This window comes from Durio zibethinus, chromosome 19, assembly GCF_047325235.1.
Source record: "Durio zibethinus cultivar Kanyao isolate XHJ-2024 chromosome 19, ASM4732523v1, whole genome shotgun sequence".
NCBI classification, from domain to species: Eukaryota; Viridiplantae; Streptophyta; class Magnoliopsida; order Malvales; family Malvaceae; genus Durio; species Durio zibethinus.
The window spans coordinates 17751461-17760756 of NC_143180.1; the positions used below are offsets into that span (position 1 = coordinate 17751461).

At 29.6% G+C, this 9296-nt stretch overlaps 1 non-coding gene across 1 annotated transcript; it reads right to left on the reverse strand.

Annotated features, from left to right (window-relative positions):
• Window positions 1-5914: 5914 nt before the first annotated feature.
• LOC149513471 (small nucleolar RNA R71) lies at window positions 5915-6021 on the reverse strand. The gene has a single exon (XR_016330557.1). It is a non-coding gene; the product is annotated as a small nucleolar RNA R71 (small nucleolar RNA).
• Between the last annotated feature and the right edge of the window lie 3275 nt (window positions 6022-9296).

The window sequence follows — 9296 nt, forward strand, 5'->3', positions numbered from 1 at the left end:
CAGAAAGTCTACTTTTTTAATTTTTAATACTGGCATTTGCAACATCAAAACAAACCATATTTAAGAGAATTTAATCTATTCAAGAGGAAGATGAGCGAAAAAAGAAAAGGTTGGCGTCTAAATGGTGGCTAACAGCAACACGGTGAAGAGACTTTGGACAGTTTCATCTGGGGAAAATCCAATCTTGAGGTCTAGTCAAATAGAGGGATAGTCATTTGACTAAAGAAAAAGAAAGTGAACTAATATTTTACACGATTTTGGCTTATATGGTAGCTGACATGGCTGTTTATATGGCTATCATATTATTTTCCTGTTAATGGTTTGGATGAAATCTATTAAGTGACTAAATTTGATACATTTAATAAACTTTAATGATCTTATTGATACAAATCAAAGTTGATTAACCTATTTGATACTCTAGTGATAGTTTAGTGACTGATGCTAAAATTTACTCTAACTTTGATTTAATACCTTTTTGAAACTCGCTATATTATAAGGTTTGATTTGTTTATAGGATATGTGACTTAATTGGAAGGTTGCTGCTTAAATGATAATTACTTTTTTAATATAATTAATATGTTTCATAGCTAAAAAGACTATGCAATGTTAAGGTGTAGAGGTTAATTGCCTTTCTCATTGATCTTTATTTGTTAAACGTTTATTTCCTATTTGTTAATATACCTATTTGTAAAACTCATGATATTCTATGATTTGATCTATTAGCAACGTGGGTCACATAACGAGGAAGCTATTATTCTTTCTTCATTAGTGTTTAGGGTGCATATATTTGATGGTTAATAGGCGGCATAGGGTGTTAAGCTTTAGAAGGTTAAGGTTTAAAGGCTGAGGGTAACAAAGAGAATGAAAGGGGTTTAGGGTAATAAAGAGAACGAAGAAAAAAAAATGTGGTAAAGACAACAAAGGAGGGAAACGTCAACTGAGTTTTGATCGATCATAGCTCAAAGTTATTGCATGTAAAGAATTTTTCTTTAAACATGAATTAAATTCTTGATGTATGCCTTAACTTTTAATGTTGGATTATGTACCTAACTTCAATCAATCTCTTTAATATTTTATAATTACTTTTAGCTTTCAATTATACAAATGTTGCATTATGTAATAATTTTTATTTAATACCATAATATTTGATAATTATATATTAAAGGTTATTTAGACCTTACGGAAGAGCACGAGCTTGTCCTAATATAATATATAATGTCAACAATAAAATGATGTGTTTTGGAGTAGAATATAATAAAAAAAAAGGAGAAAAATAGACTAAAAAGGGTGGCATATTAACTTGACCCAACCTAGTTACCAATCTAACTTGAATTTGTCTAATGATTCAAAGCCCACTTTAACTTGATACATTGGGCATAATTTTCTCTCTCAAAAAAATTATCGTTTAGTATAGTATTAAAACCTAAAAGGTCATGTGGTCCATTGACATAATATTAGACTCTTAAATTTAGTAAATACCAAAAAAAAAAAAAAAAACTCTAAAAACCTTAGTTTTTATTTTCTCCTTTTTCCCTTCTTGTTCATCCTAGCTATCCACATTGTCCCTTTCATTGTTTCCACACTGACACAACTTTTCGTTTTCTTTTTCTCTTTTTTTTCTTTTCTCTTTGCTCTTCCTTCTTGCTTCTTTTACTCATTTTCTCTTGTTCTTTGTTTTAGTCATTGAGAATGGTATCTTTTCTATTAGCAAGTTCTCTCTTTCTCTCCCTCTTTTCTTTTTATATTTTGTTATTTTTAATCTATAATTGTTAGTGAATTCTTTTAGATTTTTTTTTTGTTTTTCTAATTTATTTTTGGGTATTTTGCAATTTTAGTTTTTTTTTCTTTTTTTTTTAGTTTTATTCTTCAAAGTATTTCATTTATTTTTTTGGGTACAACAATATTTAAACTTTAAAGGAGCTTATTATGGGAATCGTTTTGGAATTTAGACTAACTTGAGCATTATTGAGGATTTAGTTTGATTTTAGATATTATTTTTGTTTGAGTTTTTTAGGTGTTTTGAATTGTTCTTTAATATTCTAGCAATAAAATGCTAAAAGGATAATGTCCTATTTAGCCCATATAGTAAAGGAAAATGTCTAATGTGATGCATATACTAAAAAATTATTCAATGTGGTACTTGAATTTTAATTTTATGTATTAATCAAGTCCAACCTATAACACTATTAATGGACGTATTAACTAATAAAAATATGACATGTAGTAGTAAAACTATTGCTTCATTTAATGAAATCATTTTAACTTACACATGTGGCAACAACTTGATGCACATGTGACTACCATATGATTGTCAGATCCATTAAAGTTTTTTATAAATGAAAAAACAAAAATTTTTAAAAAATAAGCATGTTTTTTATTTATGAAATTAAAGTTATTTTTCATTTTCATAGAAAATAGAAAATGTGTGAGAAAACTTACTTGAAAAAATAAAAGATATTTTTTAAAACATGAAAATAAAAATAGGCCAAAATTAAAGAAAAAAAAAGATGATTTCATTGTTTTTAATGCAAACAAGTTTGGGAGAAATGGCAAAAATGTAAACATAAGAACATTTTTAATTTTTTTTTATTTTGAGACAAATAAAATATTTTTATTTTTATCTACTTTTAGTGTTTATTATAAATAAGGAAAACTTTATTTTTTATTTTTTTCTTTTCTACATCTACTGATTGCACTAAAATTTTAGTATTTTCATGTTATTTTTTAGTGCAATTTTACTTATATTTTGGCTTGTTCTTTTAAAATTGTGGTAAAATACTCCTAAATGTACAATTGTCTCATGTATAGGTGAAAATAGAGAAAATGAGAAAGTTTAGACAATTTGGACATATTTTGGAGGATTTATTATGGTAAATGCTAGCAAAGGTCACAACTAGTGTAATTGTGCTTCATTGCCTATTAAAGGAGTACTTCTTACCCTTTTCTTCTATAGCTTTTTGAGCTCACATGAACTTCATGAAACAATATTTCAAGTCCCAATTCTTATAATTTTCATTTAGAATTATCTTTCTTAGCTCAATTATGCGTCAGTACCTTTTTAGGATCTTAATACATGCTTGAAAGGTAATGTGTGCATTAATAAGTTAGAAGTTAATTTTTATATGATAAATTTTCAAATTTTTTTTCAATCACTATAATGCATAAAATTTCCCTTTTATGGCTTGAATTTTGGCAAAAAAATTTAAAGAACAAATGGTTGCATTTAACGCCAAAAGGAGGTAACAAAGATGCAAGCTTACACGTTGGAAGTTACCTATGTAACGAATGCACTTTGGTGCCATCTTTTGAAGACTTAAAGGAGGTTTTAAGGAGCATATGAGCTACCACTTTGGAAAGCTCCTATTGGCTATAAATAGGACATTTTGGCATGGCAAAAATGCATGAAGAAAAGCTTGCAAACTAGTGAAAAGTTTTAAAGCCAAACAACTATGCACCAAATGCAAAAGTAAAGAGGAAAGAAGTCTCTAGAAGCACACCTCATTGTAGATATTTTGAAAAGATTTTTTGGGGCTCCATTCAAAACTCACATGCCTATAAATAAGAGTGGATCCAGCTATTTTAGAGTGACTTTAGCTTTGGATTTTATTTTTCTTATTATTTAATTTCTATACTTTCCTTTATTGCATTTTACTTTCTTAGTAACCAAACAGCCTTTGATCTTCATGTTTTTCTATTGATTTTGATTGCACTTTTACATTTCCTTAAGTATTTTTATTGATCTTCATTTTTTTATTTATTTCTAGCTAAAATCTACTAATTTTTCATTGATATTCAAATTCATTTTTGAATCTACTGGTTCTAGCATACCTACAGTTTTTTAATGATATCTCATTCAAATCTTACTTGTTTTTACTTAAATTTTTTTTTATAGTTTTCTATTTCAATTAGCTACAACATATTAAAAATTTAGCATCAAACTCACACCATAGCATTCCAGATCAAGCTTGAAAAATCTGACTAGATGCTTTGACAGTGCGTTTTCAATTTTGATCTAGCAAATTTGGTGTGGAACTGCTCTCTCCTTGGTGAGTTGTTTGCCTTCTTTTCACTCTAAATCCTTAGTTTTACTTGTTCACTTATTGATTCTTACTTGATTCAATTTATTTCTATACATGTCATTATTGTTTGGATCATTTTCTTAGATTTTTTTTTATTTTTCAGATTTTGCACTATTTTTGAAATCGAGTTTTTTTAGCTGATTTCTTTATTGATTCATACTATTTTCTTGTTGATTTAGGTAGTGAACTCATAAATCTAGGTTGTTTTAGCTTAGGTGAAGTTCTTTTCTAGTAGATCATTGGTGGTTGACTTTTTACTTTTAAAATTTCATGCAATTGCAGTACACACTAGATGTAATCTAGTTTTTATTCATTTATTTCTCTAATTTTTGCATGCTTTCTTTTGTGATTTTTCTTTTCATTTAGTTCTTTAATCTCTTACATCTCAAGTTTAATTGAAGGTCCATTGGATTAGCTTTCAATTTTTTTTATTTTTTTTATGTTTGTCATGTCTACATCATATAGTCAAAGCTGTAGGTTCTATCTTGTTACATCAACGTGTAGATTTCTTTAGGTTCTTTCATGTCTTCATTCTTAAACTCATGTTTAATATAGCTGCTTAGTGTTTGTAGAAAGTTCATATTGCATGTTGTAGATTTCTTTTTCCTTTTATGGTCATACATAGGTGTTAATTTCAACTTCTCTACTTCTAAAATGTAGGCACGATTTTCATGAGAGGTTTGTAATTGCATTTCACATTTGATTTTTACATTTTGCATTTTATCTTAGCTTTTATTTGATTTTGCATTTTAGGTTTAGTTTTATTAAAATCGGTTACATTTAGATATAGGTTGCTATCACTTCATGTCTCGGTTTGTGCATTTTAATTTCACTGGAATAATGGACTATTTTCATGACTTGTTTTTTTTATTGGTTTTAGCTTGTTACTTACATTTTGAATTTCCATTATTTTTCATATTAGTTTTTTTATTTATTAATTTTGTTTTAGTTTATTTTTCATGGATATTCTTTGATTGAACCAACTTTGGAAATGTATGGGGATAATAGGTATTTAGCTTATGAATCTCTTTAACTAATCCTCGTAGGATCGACATCTAGACTTTACAATCTCTATTATTACTTGATAGCCTATGCGCTTGTAGGATTTTTCCAATCAAGTTTTTGGCACTGTTGCTAAGAATTAGGATTTAAGAGTCCTAGGTTAATATTAATCTTTACTATGCTTTTTTATAGATTGGCTCCCTTTAGTGTACATACTTTAGGCTAGAGTTTAGGTTTGCTTCAGTTTTAGGTGTACAAATCATAGGATTCTTTGTTGACCCTTTTTTTATTAGGTGTATATACTTAGGTTTCCATTTTTAGCATGATCTTTAGATATAGTGTTCTTATGGCCCATGTATAAACATAGTTAGGAATCATGGGTTGATCCCTTTAGCTTAAGGCTACTTGTAAGAGGATTAAGAGGGAGAGACAAATTGATCCTATCATTATTATGGTCGAGCAAGACATTAAAGTCCTTAGGGATTATGTTGTGCCCAATATTCGGTTTTCCACCTAGTATTAGTGGCCAACAATTCAAGCTAATAATTGCAAAATTAAACCTACAATCATCTAGATAATACAACAATCCATGCAATTTAGTGGTTATTTAAATGAGGATCCGAATGCTTATCTTGGGAATTTTTTTAAAATTTGTGATACATTTAAATAGAATGATGTTACTGAGGATGCCATAAAGCTTAGATTATTTTTATTTTCCTTTAAAGATAGAGCCAAAAGTTGGTTAGCCTTAATGCCACTAGATTCTATCACCACTTAGGATGATTTAGTGTAAAAGTTCATGGCTAAATTTTTTTCTCCAACCAAAGACGACCAAGCTTAAGAATGAGATCACTATATGTGCCCAACATGATTGAGAAGCCTTGTATAAGGCGTGGGAGAGATACAAAAAGCTCAAAAGATGGTGTCCACCCCTTGACTATCTAAATGGCTAGAAATTTAAATCTTTTATAATGGATTAATGCCTAACAATAGGACATTTTTAGATGCTACATCAAGAGGTGTTTGCTGCATCATGAGTTGTTTGATGAGTAAGACTTTTGACATAGTTTATGAGCTTATTGAGGATAATGCGACAAATAATTATCAGTGATCTAATGAAAGACAATATTTTAGGAAAACTTTAAGGGTGTATGAGGTTAGTGAGCTTATAAAGATTAGTGCTAAGGTAAATTTTTTAGCCAACTTTGTATAGACTTTACATAGTAAGGTTACACCCTTAGAGTTGAGTCCTAGTCATTCTAGGTTTACTTATATCTATAGTTTCTTAGCTATGTGTGATGTATGCGGGGTTGAACACCTAGAGGAGTCATGTTCTAGCACCGACCTAGAGAATATCCATTATTTAAGATAAACCCTTAGGTAACCCAACAACCTTCATGTTTTCATATACGGCCTAAGTTGAAGGAATAATCCAGTTCAGTCTATTAAATCCCTTTAGGCACTACAGCAGTCTCAATACACTAGACCAATTTACCCACCAAGTTTTTAGTAGTCACTTTTTTAACAGTAGCTTTTACAGCACTATAAACCTAATATCCATCTATGCCACCCCTAGGATAAAAAACTTCAGTTGATGATCTTTTAGGTTTTTTTATTAGAGCTCAGTCTTCATTTATGTAAACCCAAAATACTATGTTTCAGAGCCAATCTGCATCCATAAAAAATATAAAGACATAGATTGGTTAGTTAGCAATCCTTTTTAGTACCCCGACCATATCACACCTTACTTAGTAACATAAAGATCAACCCTAAGAAAAAGGGGAAGAAACACTGCAAAGTAATTACACCTAAAAGTGGTAGGCAGTTAGCTAATGGCTAAGGCCTAATAGGTTCTCAAGATATGGCAAATGAAAAGTTTAATGATGATGAGCCTTATAGAAACTTAGTTTATGATAGAGAGAAGGCCAAGAAAAAAGATAAAGGTATAATATCTTTTCTTACCTAGTTACTATAGACTCCATCCTTTAGTGCTATATTGAATCTATCTAGGTCTGCTTTTTCTAGAGTTAAGCCACCAGGACTTTATATTCTTTTTCTTCAAAGGTTTGAAAAGCAAAAAGAGAAGAAGTAATTCTCTAAATTTCTTAAAGTGTTTAAAAAGTTGCACATTAATATCCCGTTTACAGATACACTTGAACATATGCTTAGCTATACAAATTCATGAAAGCCATTATCTCTCAAAATAGAAGATTGAAGGATTATAAGACATTTGCATTGATTAATGAGTGTACATCTGAGATTTAAATATGACTACTTATGAAACTTAAAGATCCTAGTAGCTTTTCTATTTCATGTACTATAGGCAATATGTCCTTTGATAAAGTCTTGTGTGACCTAGATGCTAGCATTAACCTAAAGCCTTAGTCTATTTTTTAGAGATTAAGCATAGAAAAGGCTAAACCTACCTCAGTTACTCTACAGTTGGCTGGCAAGTCACTGAAATACGTTAGAGGGATTGTAGAAGATGTTTTGGTTAGGGTAAAAAAATTCATTTTACCTGTTAACTTTATGGTCTAAATATGAAGGTGGATCATGAGATCCTGATTATTTTAGAGAGACCCTTTTTAACCAATATAAGGACTTTGATTAATGTGTAAAAAGAAGAATTGACCATGTGAGTTCAAGATTAGAAGGTCACTTTTCAAGTTTTTAAAACTTTACCATTCCCTAATGATTCTAATAACTGCTCAAGGGTAGAGGTATTTAGTGATGTGATTTATGGTGTTTTACACTTAGAGCATCATATTTCACATTTTGAAGACTCCCTGTAGTTGATGAAGTAAAGAATATGGATTAGAGTGAGGATGATGGTAAAATATTGATATTCTCTAGTTTTCAATTTGCACTACCTTCGAGTGGTGAGCCTTTAATTGATCCTAACACTCTTTTTAAAGTGATTAAACCTTCAAATCTAGATTCATCGAATTATATGATATTTCATTTTGATGATACTTATCAGAGTCATGTGAAGTTTGGGGGTTAATGGTCTAGTTGATATTGCTAGGATCTCATTTTTAGTTAATTTATTAGTCATTAAGTAGTTTCAGTTTAATCATACTTGTCATAGTCATTCTAGGAGAGAGGGTGTGGATATGATGCAAGAAGGATATGATATGGTTCATATTGATGATAGAGTGATTGACTGAATGCCACAATCAAAACCCATTTACCTTAGTCTTTTTAGGTGTTAAGTTAAGGGTTTTCTTGAGAAGTTTACTAGTACTCCTACTCTCTCACATGATCCACCATTAGACAATATTTTTGATGAGAGGGTAAAGAGAGAGGTCTTGAAATGGTTGGATTTGGAAATTATGTGTGGACTAATTACTATGAACCTATAGTGTTGAGCTTGTTCTAATAGTCCAGCTTTCGACTTTAAATAAGGTGCTTCTTAGGAGGTAACCCAAGCTTTACATTTTATGTCTTGTTTTTATATATTTTGCTTATCTTTTCTTGTATATATTGATGTAGTTTCTTTGTGTAGTTGTTTTTTTTCTTTTAAAGGTTAAATAAGAGTTCGAAATGGATACACTAATTTTAGCCAAAGCAATAAATAGAAGGTCACCAGCCTTTATAATGATAGGGGAGTTTCCTTGTTCCTCTCTTTTGGGTTTTATTACTTAATGCTTACACATTGAGAACAATGTGTTGTTTAAATTTGAGGGTATGGGAAAATTGTTCAAATTTTGAAATTTTTTTTTGAATTTTCCTTGATTTTTGCCTTGAAATTAAGCTTGATTAGTGGTAGCTTGAATCATTATTATACTTTTCTTTATTAGTTCTTCATGAAGCCAATGATAGGTAATGATTGATAATGAATATAGCTTTAGGAAAAGATTAAATGTGTGTGAAATATGAGATAATACTTAGGTTTAGTGAATTCTTGAATATGGTATTCATTTGTAAGTGATGTTTTGAACATTAAATTACATTTTTATCTAATATTGATTATGAGAGCATGAGATTGTTTTTGCATTAATCTTTAGAGTTTTGTTTTATAATTCTAGAATTTGTTTTGATCATTTTTTGAGGTAAAATCATAGAGGAAACATGATTAGGAAAATGATATAGGCCATTTTTGTAGGCTTCAACCTCTTCATGTGACAATTAAATTAGGCTTAAATATAGACATAAACATTTATCTCATAAATGCAAATGCTTCTTATCAAAATGCAAACACAATATCTAACCCTA